This window comes from Rhinolophus ferrumequinum, chromosome 2 (genome assembly GCF_004115265.2).
Source record: "Rhinolophus ferrumequinum isolate MPI-CBG mRhiFer1 chromosome 2, mRhiFer1_v1.p, whole genome shotgun sequence".
Taxonomy (NCBI): domain Eukaryota; kingdom Metazoa; phylum Chordata; class Mammalia; order Chiroptera; family Rhinolophidae; genus Rhinolophus; species Rhinolophus ferrumequinum.
Genome location: NC_046285.1, coordinates 48792611 through 48804852, shown reverse-complemented (window position 1 = coordinate 48804852; position 12242 = coordinate 48792611). Strand labels below are relative to the sequence as shown.

Below are 12242 nucleotides of genomic sequence, written 5' to 3'. Positions count from 1 at the left end.
CTGATTAGAAAGGCAGAGACATGTACTGTCTCATGTACTTTCATGACCAGAGTCATGGTGTAAAAAAGCACGATTCAGGAAAAGAGGGAAAGCTCCTAAAATCAAGGACAGATGAAGTGACAGTGGCCATCTTGAAAACCAGAAGACAAGCAGGCTAAGTGAATCCAGATGCTTTTATATAACTTATTAAGTAGCAAAGTTTATTTAAACACTTGGACTTTCACTACAAAAATCAAAAGGAAAAAAAGGAAGGTCAAGATAATTATAACATCTCAGTTTGGGAGAAAGTTTTATGTGTTGGTAGTTAGGGGGTCTTCTCTTCTTCGTGGCTTATTTAACCTAGCTCTTTATTTTATAACTCAAAATAGACTTCGGTTACCTCACGGTTTTACATAAACAATGGCGTAGCACTTCCTGAGGGTCTTGCACGTAATTTCCCAGTCCCCAGCTTGTACTTGCTTAAACCACTGTGCATGTTACACGACCCACAGACGTGCACCTCCCCATATCAATCGCTTCCAGCTACTGGAGGCTAAGTCCACAATGGGAAGATTCCAGCCACAAATGGAAACAAAATCTCTTGTCAGGCTTCCTTCTCAAATCTCAACAGCCATGAGAATGTCACAGCCTGGGGAAGAGACTACAGTCCCTGTGACTGCGAAGGTCTCAAGCTTAAGTCAGCTGCCTCAGGCCTCCCAGTTAGATGGGGAAACTCCCCATTTCTTCTCGTTGGTACAAAGGACTAGGCTCAGCAGAGAAAGAAAGCTGCGTCTTTTATTTCCCCCCAAATTCTGCATCCCAAAGGAAAGGAGCTACCACTTCTCCTTCTCTGACACTTGAATCAACAAGTGGCAAGAGACGTCTATAAATTTCTCTGCCCTATTGTCTGAAAGCAAGATGACGTTTTCTTAAATTACAGAATTTCTTTCCCATTATAAAAGAAAGACCTGCTGATTATCAAAAAGTTAAAATACTCAAAGAACTATATAAGAGATGCCCATGATAAGAATTTATAATATCTGGCCTATTCCCTTCCTTTTCGTGTGTGCAATTTGTGTATGTGCAATGCAATTCCATGGAGTGTGCTGTTCTTCCCTGTCTCACAGGGTTTTTTCTCTTGTCTAACATTTCTTTGAACTGTTCCATTTAATGGCACATAGTCCATCTTATAGCTAGCTATACCATCATGTATTTAGTCACGCTCATGACCGCTTTGCAGAAAGGCATATCAACTTACATGTCTACCGGCAAAGCATGAGTGCCCGTGCCCTTACTGCACCCTCTTCAGCACTGGTCACTGAATCTCTGCCCATGTTCTGGGAAAAATACTGTGTTCCATTTAAATTTGCATTTCTCTCATTACTACAAGTTATAGCGTATTGGCCTGGAAGTATTTCCTCTGACTTGCCTGCTAGTTCTTTTATCCACTTTCCCACTGGGATTCCATGGCTTTCCTCATTGAGCTTCCTTTCGTTCAGCTTGACCCATGTGGCGCAGGCAGTGCAAGGTACCGGTGGGTCTTGCTCTGCCTTCGAGGTGACCCGCTTCCTTGTCCCTGCTCCTCGGGCCCCAACCCTGTTACCCCATCCCTGTAACTGTGCTGACATGAGGAATCTCCATCCCTAACAAGACAGAGTCTTGCTGCCAAGAGCTGGAGCTTGACTACCCCAGCATCGAAATATGGTGGTCAGTAACAGGTTACACATTGTCACCTAATCACTTCTGACAACTCACATAGAGATCAGATACCAATATTCTCTAGGAAGTTGTCGCTAACCCCGGAGATGGGGAACGAGGGCCAGGAGCTGACAGCTAATCCAACTGGCACGTTTCTGTGAAACAGCCTCATCTCTCAAGAAGCTTTGTTTGGTTTCAAGTAAGGAGCGGAGTGGAGCTGGGGAAGGAAAAAGAATGCCAGGGACCATGGCTGAACATTGGATATATGATATTTCATTTTATCCTCACAACGCCTTGTAAACTTGGTGTGGTCATCTCCATATAAGAGATGGTGAAATGGAGGCGCAGCATCTGCGGAAGGTCACATGACTTGCGAGTGGCTAGGTGAATAATCAAAACCAGGACTGCTGAGTGGAAAGCCCACACTCAGGTCACTAAATTATACTACACCCCACCACATCGCCACTATGTGGGGTGCTTTTGTCATTGGGCGTGGGGTTTAAGGGTCAGCCACGAGGGGGTTAGGTCAGGGAGCTCACAGGAGATGAGGAAAATGACGACAAAGAGTCCAAGTGAATGACCTCCATTCTGTAGCCTGTACGCCAAAATCACAAGATCCCAGAAGCAACTGAGCAGGGCATATTGAGAAAGTTCAAGCAGTTCACTTCGGTTTAGGCACGTGGGTAAGAGGAAGAGTGACTGATGGCAGAGAGCTGCTCTGACTGCTTTGGAGAGCCCTGTCCCAGGCTCTGATCACCTTCTTATACACCCCTCCACCCCCAACCCCACCCCAGGACCAACGAGACCTGCCCAGATAGTGTACATGCTGCACCTCCAACTCCCTCATAGACCAAGCTCCTAGTACCTGCAACCCTAAAAATCTCTGCCCAAAGGACCCTTAGCCTATTTTCTGGGCCCATGTGTACTGGTTTTCCAGGTGCAATCCCCCAAGGCAAGTAACACCACCAGTCTGAGCACCCCTAGGCCTGCGGGTGGCAAAGGGCTGTTGTTCACAGGCGTGTGGCTAGAACATGCATGCACGAGGCCCTCCACAGAGGGAGACGGAGCTGGGGAGTGGGCAGAGAAGGGAGGCAGAGAATGGCCCACAGGCTGTGTTGCCACGCAGCAGCCTACACGTCTGTCTCCTCGTACCAGCCCCTAAAGCAAGGAGAGTCTGTGAGATGGATCCTTTCAGGGACTCTGCTTCACCTTTGTGCTTGCACCTTATGTCTCCCTGTTTGGCCCCAGAAAGATGGCTGGTCAGCCAATGATGAGTAAGATTCCCCACGGGAGGGGGCGGGAGCAGGGAACAACTCAAGCCAGGCACAGTCGAGTGGGGGCCGACAGGAGAACCCACGGAGTTCATAGAGGTGGCACAGCCCCCCACCTTCCCCCGGCTAAGGAGAGCCTCTGCCTCTGTGGCTGCATTCCTTCCCACGACCTGCAGGGGAAGTGACTCAATGAGGTGCTCTCCATCTATTTATATGCATAAAGGTTTTGCCCCTTGGGGAAGTATTTATCCTGAGACTTAGGGTTCAGGTGCCTGCAGGCAAGGGTGATTGGCTTGAATCAGTTTCCATTGTAATGTATGGGATTCACAGATCTTGAGATTGACAAGCTTTACTTCTTTTACTTCCACACTGAACTAATAAAAGCCATGCGTTGGCCCGATTTGGGGCTCAGTCCTTGAGGCTGCAGTCCCTTGGCTCTGCTTGCACACTATTCTCGTCTACTGTCTTTCTTAACCTTGTGCCGCCCTCCTTGCTTCCCACAAGTCCTGTCGTGCTGGACGTGACAGGGCTGGTATCCCTGTGCTGCCAAATCCTGGCATGGAAATCAGAGGAGTCCAACAAACCTAAATCTGAAGTTGGCCTCCTGGGTTGCTATGAAGATGTATTTATCAAGATAGAAGGCTGGAACATGTTTCACCTAACAGTTAGCTTGCTATATTAACTTTCAGTATTGAGACGTGGGGTATGTGGGTTTCCATTTGTACTCTTGCCCCAGACACCAAAGAAGAAGCAGAGGTAGAAGCAGGTGCCACATCAGGATGGGTCTTATATTAATACTGTGGCAGGCAAGCTGGATTTATCCTGGGGGCACTGGGGGACCACTGAAGGGTGTCACTGAGGGAAGAAAGATGATCAAGTGGTTTGGAAAGAACACCCCGAGCTGTGCGGAGGGAGAATAAAGAGGGGTCAGCCAGAGGGAGTGGGGAGAGCAGAACAGAGAAACCACCCCTTTGGATCTTTGCTAAAATGCTTCCTACGGGAAGTCGTCCTTGGGCCACCCTATGTAAAGCTACAGCTCTCACCTAGCACTCTCACCTCCCTACCCTAATTTATTTTTCTCCTTAGCACTTATTACCATCTGGATCCTACATTTCACTTATGCATTTATTGTCCATCTTCCCTCACTAGACAATAACTTCAGTAAGGGCAGGGATTTTTGTGTTCATTTCAGGGCCGGACTCCCCATGGCGAATACAGTGCTGAGGAAGTAGAGGTAGCAGTTAAGGGCATGGAATCTAGAACCACTCTTCCCCAGTCTGAAGCCCAGCCACTGTCTGCTTACTGAGGAACCAGAGCAACTTACTTCTAACCTCTATGCCTCTGTTCCTTCGCTGTAAAACATGAATGATAGTAACCACATTACAGGGTTATCTTAAAGGTTCTGTGTGTTAATGCACACAAAGAAAGCACTTAGGGTGCCAGACACACAGTCTGGACTACGGAAGTCTTAGCTGCTGTAGGAGACAAGGCTGATGTCCCATCCAGGGATCCTTTGCTGAGCACCCTGCCCAGCCCCCAGCTCCAACAGCGTGGCAGCCATCAGCTTACACCTGCGACCATCTCTGGAGACTTGCCTTTGGCCGATGGGCTCCACTTCTCCCAGAGATACTGGGAGGTTACACTCCCACCCAGAGGGTTAGGGAGAGCAACTCTGATTAGGCTCTGATTAGAGTCTCGCACTCCCTGGTCGGTCTCTGGGAGACTAACACCACATCCTTGCTCAGTCCGACCCCTGCCCCACTGGTTCTCCAACTCCTGACTCCCTTACAATTTTCCCCGAAGAGAATGCCCTCACTGTATCATCTGCACCTGAACCCGTCTCAAGAAAGAGTTATTTTAGTATTGTATTGTGAATAATTCTGTCAATATAAATGATACATGTTTCATACATATATGACATTCTGAAGGTAATTAGATGTACCGTCTGGAGATTATAAGAGATATCGGATTGCACATTTTGACCTGGGAATCATACTGTGCCGAGCACCTAGTAGGTGTTCAATTACATTTGCTGAGTGAATAAATCCACGAACAGTGGCAGCAGATAGGCACAGAAGTGGGTGAGATCACCCCAAGCAAGCGAGTAAGATGAAAAGAACCATCTTCTGAGCCAAGGACAGAACACTGATGGGATATCAATGTTGAAGAGATGGGAGAAGAAAGTGGATGAGCCCCAGGAAAAAATGCAGAGAGGTTAGAGAAAACCAGGAGAGAAATGAAGTCAAGGAAATCAGGGCAGGGAGGATTTCAAGGAGGAACTAGTATTCAATGCTGCGGGGAGGCCGGCCATTCACTGAGCGCAGAACTGCTGTGTTTAGCAATGAAGAGGCCTCGGTGCCCTTGTCAGCGCAGTTTCCGTGGAGGGCTGGGACGGGGACTGGGTTGCAGCAGCAAAGCCGCGTTCCCAGCTGATCTCCGGCATGAGGGGAGGAAATGTCATCGAGGTTGTCTCTGGGGCACTGCCATCCCCTGGCGTCTCCCTGACTCCAGAAGTGATCAGGGTACTGCACGCTGCTTTGCGGCTCCCCCAAACCCCACAGTGGCTCCCCCGCCTGCCTCCTCCCCAAGACTCCACACCCCCACACGTCTTCTCCTCTCAGTGTGCTCAGATGGGGATCAGTTTGAAGAAACCAATTTACACTGGAATATAACTTACAGGTAACCCTCCTTGGCCCTTTAGGTAATTTATCTTTCAAAAGGTACGTATTAGCCCAAATCAAATTTTCAGGAGCTGAATTTTGCTTTGTGTGTGGTGAGGATGGGGACACAGGAAGGTGAAGCTTGGAGCAGAGGCCTTTAAATCCACAGAGAAGGGGCAAGGAGAGTGAGTGACCCTCCCAACCTCCCTACTTTAGAGGGAGAATGTGGCCACAGCGAGGTGACCCTGCCCCACTGGTTTCCCATATGGGGCTTGAGACCTGGGCCCCCTTGGCCAGCTTCTCACCCTTTGTGATAAATTACAATCTCTTCCAACTGAGCTGTGAACTGTTTCATAGACCCTCGGGGGCTCTGGGCCCAGAACATAAACATACACTGAATGACCGGATGATGGATCAGGTATTTCTTGTACTCAGTTCTAGACCATTTATTGTTTTGTTCATTACGTGTCACTGGGGCTGTTCGCACTCGGTGGGCCTGCGCTCTCTCAAAAAAGCATTTTCACGACTTTATGCCAGTGTTTCTTAAACTTCAGTGACTTTTATTTATCACGTAGGACACTCATTTAAAAATGATGATTTGAGGAAGACTTTCAGGCATGCTGATGAAAATCGGTCTGGGATGGGGCCCAGGAGTGTCCCCAGGTGATCCAAGGACAACCACTAGACTCTCTTAGGTATTGTTGGTGAGACTTTAATGATAAGGACTCACTCTGTCTAAATCAGATTAGAACGGGCATTAATAAGCAGCAGGTAACATACAACTGTATCACATAGCACAACAATGAAATACAGTGAGAACAACATTCGCAGGGAGAGCCAACAGCTATGCTTTGCGGGAACCTGTCAAATGTGTTAGTGGATTCTCTCTCCATAGCCTTGTGTCCTCGCGAATGGAGTCATTTATTGTAAACACAGACTTGGGAGGGTTTCTATCCTTGCAGGGGATTTTTCTAGTTCTTTTGCAAAGGAACTCCTCCTGTCTTGGCCTCAGGAGGCTTTCCCTACAGGCCTGGCTGCTGCCCTCCCCAATATAACTTTTTGCGCTCAACCAGACGCCTGCTGGAGAGCTGCTTTCCCCCAGGCTTCCCCCTCCACTTCCAACTTGCTATGAAATCACTGTGGAGGTTCTGCTTCTTATCATAGACCTGCCCTGGCTACCTCATGTAACACTTCCAGGAAAGGCATGGGTGTCTCTGGGTGCCCTGCGGTCCTGGCTATATTTGATGTTCCCAGTCATTTCTTGACCCACTGAGCTTAGGGCTACCGCAGGTCTGATTGGGCCCGGTACAGGGCCTCAGTGGGGAGTGATAAAGAACAATGAATAAATGTCACCACAGACTCTCTGCACTCCTGGTGGACCCCATGCCTGGCAGAGATCACAATCTAGCAGCCCCTACTGAACCCAATCCCCCAAAGTCGTTTTATTAGGCACAGTTGTTTATAAGGCTTTCAACTGTCTTTGGAGGAAGCTCCAACTCTCCATTCTTTAAACCACTCCTGGCTCATTCACACACTCACATGGTCTGTCTGCCTGTGGACCTTTGGATTTGCATCCTGTCATAGCTGCTACTACTACTACCCAGCCCTACTGCATACATTAGAATTTCAATGGCCTTAGTTTAGGGGGCAGGGATTAAGGTACCAGTGCCTCAAGCCAAAGGTCACTCTGGGACCTGGACGGCAGGGCAGAGCACCTGTCGGTGACAACCCCAGGCCAGGGCTTCACCCTGGGTTACAGGTCTGGCCTCGGGGAGCAAAGTGCTACTCCCTCCCAATATCTGCTCCCTCAGCACCTCCCCAGGCCCTGGCCAAGTGGAGCCCAGAATGTCCCTCGGGATTCCATCCCAGCCACATCAGGGAGCCCTCCTGGATACCTCCCGTTACCGTCCGTCCAAAGGGCTGGCTGGATACAACGGTTACCTTCTCCCCAGGATCTTCCCTATCTCCTCTGTCGGAGCCCTCTCCCTCTCACTAAAACGTACAGCCTATTATATTATCCACACTTCTCTTAACCTCCTTATTGGTCTCTATTTTGTATTAGACTTTGCCCTCTCATCCCTCTATGCCTTTGCGCTTGCCCACCCAACCCCAGCTTTGCCTGGATAACTTCTTACATTTCAAAGCTCAACTCACATGCCTCTTCCTCCAAGATGTCTCCTCTCACTGCTACCTTCCCTCCCATCCTACCCCAACCCCCAGGGGAAAGGGCTCTTCCCACGTACTGTCATTACCTTGTGCTTACTCTGCACAGCAAGTGCTCTACGTGGGGAACTACAGCCAGGCTCTGAATGACCAATCTCTGTATCCCTTACAGAGATTATATGGCTTAACAACGGGAGCCTAGTTATGAAGGTGATGCATAAATAATATTGCGCCATACAAATATATCATATTATCTATTAATTTATTCATCCAACAAATACTTACTGAACACTTACTTTGTGGCAGGCCCACTGCTAGGTGTTAGAGATAAAAATGTGAACAAGATAGAAACATGAAAGCTACATTCTAGGGGGAGAGATGGCCACAAGACAGTCACTAGGTAAAGAGAATAAATGCAAATTGTGGTAAGTCTTAAGAACTTATCAGATCATCAGACAGGCCACTATGAGGAGCTGACAATGTAAGCAGAAACCAACACTATGAGAAGGAGCACTTAAGGAAATAAAAAAGAACAATGCAGGCAGAGGGGGAAAGTCTGTGCAAAGGCCCTGGGGTGGAAAAGAGCTTGTGTGCTGACTGCTCCTCCATTATATGGAGGAGGGCGGAGGTGGTGACGTTCAGTAAGCAAGCAGACTAGCAGCCAGATCTGGGCGGGAACTCTAAATCTGGAGGAGCTCAAAATCGCATGTTGGAGAGAAATATAAAAGGACAGCCAAACTACTGCAACTTGAAGCAGCTGTTTTTGATAAAAATGAGACATACACATATATTAATGATAAAAGCTAATTTTATTGAGCGCATGAGAATCTATGTAGGCTAAGTATTTTATATGCGTGATCTTATTTATTCCTCATGTGAAACTCACGAGTAGCTGCTATCATTATCCCACCCTATTGTTAAGAAAGCTGAGGCTCAGAGAGGTTGAGTAACTTCCTTACAGCCACCAGGAAGAGGTAAAAATCAGTATTTGAATCTGATCTGTTTGATGCCAGTATCTGTCATGCTACCTTGCCTCAGAGACACACAGTGTGCTTGAACTTGAAGAAATGTTAATGCTTACTCTTCCTAATCCTTCATTTTAGTGCCAAGGGCAGCAAATTCCAGAGGAAGGAAGTGACTTGCTCAGGTTTCATAGTTGGGTGGATGTTTTGGCCATTTGGGCCAACCATCCAGAGGTCAATCTCTCTGCTTCAGGTCTTCTATTAAGCCATGAGAACTCTGGAACTAAGAGGAAGAAAAATCCTCCCAGACATCGTATAATGTGGTTTGGAGGCCCAGGGTATTCTGTGTGGAGTACTAAAACCCCTCCTCCAGGAATAAGGCCCATCCGCTCGTGGTTTCCACTGGCCCCGTTTGCTCCAGCTCCTATGATGCCACCTGAAATTTACCCTGTATCTATGAACGTCTAGAAGATTCTCACGTGAAACACTGCTGGAAAAAACACAACGTCTCTTCATCCTGATGGGAGGTGGGGGAGTAGAGATCTGCAAGGAGCACCACCCCCCCAGACCAGGCGAGGGGTCAACAAGAGTTTCTGTGTGCTGCTGGGGCATGTTTGGTTGCTGCTAGTTGCAGGGTGTGGGGTGTCAGAATCCTAGTTTGAGAGCCTATGCATGCCCAGTGCTTGGGCTGTAATGGAGTAGAAGTAACCTTCAAATCAGACCTAGTCACTAAGTTGTTCAGGTAAGGTGACACGTTGAACATTAGGGTACAGGGCTAGACTGGTCACTGAGGAGGGAGTGACAGAGTGGAAGGACAAGGGAAGGACTTCCTGTTTAATAAAGACAGATGGGCCCGGCCATGCAGAGCGCTGGCCCTACAGGTGCAAGCGGGACTAGCAATGCAGCGGGGTTTGGAGGGAGCACTGCAGAAGGCTCACTCACGGCGCATGGACAGTCTTTAACACCTGGACACGGTTCATGGCGAGCAGACAGAAACCAGCCAAGGAGGAAGGAGGAGCACCCCCAACAAGTCACCCGCTTCACACTTCTCCCCTGCACTGTGCTGGACCCATGTCTCCCTGAAAGAATTTCATGAGCTGAATGCTCCATTCTGAATTTGAGGAGAAAGAAAAGGGTTTGCAGTTCTCAGGAGAAAATAATTCCCCTGACCCATCTGTGCCAAAGTTCTCATGCCATTCGCAGGTGGTGCTGAGTCTCTGGCTTCAGGATCTAGATTTCTGTTTCAATCTTTTGCCCATCACTCTAATCTGTGTTAACCTGCTTTCTGCTCATTTTTATTCTAATAGCAGCTTCCTGCCGATTGCCCCAAACCACACCACACCCACTTTCTTAAACAACCAGAAATCAGCAGGTGTTAAAAGAAAAGTGTTAAAGACACATTAGCACATGCTTTAAGCTTTCTAATTGGTATAATCAGAAGCAGTAAAAAGAACACTGGAAGGAGTGCCTTACAGAGAACTGAGCCACTCTCTAGGGAGGTTTGTGTGGGGAATGCGTGTTTGCCCGCACAGACGGTTCTCAAACTCATCCTTCACCATGTGGAGGGCTCCTGGGTGGCTGATGTTGGAAAGGCAGGAGAAAGGAGCTCGGCGAGGGGGAGGGCTCTCTTATCTGTCTTGTACCTCTCCCAGCAACTCACAAGTCTAGCCCCAGCTGATTTTATGTCCCAGTCTGCTTCAGCCATCATCGAGGCCTCCTCAGGTTCCACGATAATCCATCCAGAGGTGTTTTCAGTTTTATTTTGCTTTGTTTTTTATTGGAAGACACTCTCTGTCCACTTTCCCAGGTCGTGATTATTCCAAAGAATCTGTGTGGTTCTAGCCATGTGACAGCACATCTTTTGCCCCTGCACCTCTCACCTGTGAGGCCAGGACGCGGGGGGGGGGGCAAAGCTCTATTCTAAATCAAAGCCTCAATATCTTCCTCTGTAAAGTGGGGAGATGCTGACTAATTGGTCTGAGAATGGGTTCAGCCGTGTGTAAATGTTCCCTGCTGACGCGAATGTTCAGCTGTGGTTAAGTACTACTATAGTAAAGATTCTCGAGCGTCGCTTGCCCGTTTCCAGGTCTGGGAGCTCTCCACCCTCAACTGTACCAGAAGCAAACCTAACCCTTGCCCTAGTCAGAGTTCCAGGGAAATGGAGGCCAATGAGAAAAGTTGTCATTTTCCACCTCTTTCAAGTCTGCTACCCAATTTCAGCCAAATAAAGCTGTTTAAAAAAACAAACGAACTGAAAAACTCTCATTGTCAATGTGCCAGAGGCAGAAACGTGGCTGATCCTCTTCCTCTGGAAGAGTGTAGTGAGGTATTCACGCTCTAAGATTGCTCCCTGTGTCCCCGGGTCTGACCATAAGGTGACACAGGTCCACTGGCCTAAAAAGATAGCAGGACCTTCCACCTGTGCATCCTGACTTGTCCTCAATGCCACCTTTAAAACAAAACACTTTCTAAAATCAAGTCTGCTCTGAAAGAACAAAGATTTTCAGGACAGAGATTTGCCATCCTGCAGATAGTCAAAAGAGCATGTCACAGGCTGAAGGGAGCTCCCAAAGAGAGTTCCAGAAATGACATGGGTGCCAGTAGGACAAAGGTGAAAGGACGCAGTCTTCCAAAGGATGGCTGTCTCTGAGAGACCAGCCTGACTTAGTTGCATAAAACCTGGTGTGTTTGTTCATCAGCCAGGTCATCTTACAGTCTCACAAGCTCTGAAACACAATTGCCATTCACCAAAAGAAGAGACCTGCTTTCTAAATCAGACAGGCCTGGGGACAGGGCATTTGGAGGGAGCTACTCTACGTTAAGAGAGAAAGAGAGCTTGGAGAAGAACCAGAACCATTGCTCCTAGAAGTCGGGGGCTGGCTGGCCAGAGAAGGAAAGTGGCAGACGGGTGGGTTCAGGGGAGCAAGGATGGAAACTGACTTATCCATTTCCGGACAGCAGCCTCCAGCCCTCGTTCCCACCCTCTCTCACAGAACTTTCCTTCTGGGGCATTCAGAACATGGAGCAGAAATGAAACAGAAACGAAAGCAGCACAGGGAAAGAAAGAACGAACTGGAAACCAAAACCACAGCCTCCCAGCATAGCCCTTTCCTTGTCCTCCCCAGACACACCCCGCTGGCCTTTTCTATCACCCCTTCTTTCCCCCAGGGACAGGCTGGGTGAAAAACAAGTCATCTTTTTACTTAGAAAAAAAAAAAAAAGTAAAAAGTCATTATAATCACTGTCGCTGCATCTGTGAGTAGCAAACCAAAGACGGAGTCCTGTCCCAAACACGGTGGCCGGTCTAACCTCAATGCCTCAGTCACCCCAACTATGAGACACAGGGAGCTTTTCCAAATGAGGAGACAGAGGAAAGAGAAGAGGGTGACCCAAGAGCGGCGGTGATGGTGCGGCCGTGTGCGCCTGCTCTGTCTGACTGCAGCTGGCCGGGAGGTGGAGTGGTTCCTCTCCTTTGCGCATGTCAGTCCCTACTGTCAATACCACTCTTT

At 48.4% G+C, this 12242-nt stretch overlaps 1 protein-coding gene across 19 annotated transcripts in view; it reads right to left on the bottom strand.

Moving 5' to 3' along the window:
- KALRN (kalirin RhoGEF kinase) overlaps positions 1–12242 on the bottom strand; it is a 615365-nt gene that overhangs the window by 399486 nt on the left and 203637 nt on the right. The window lies entirely within an intron of this gene.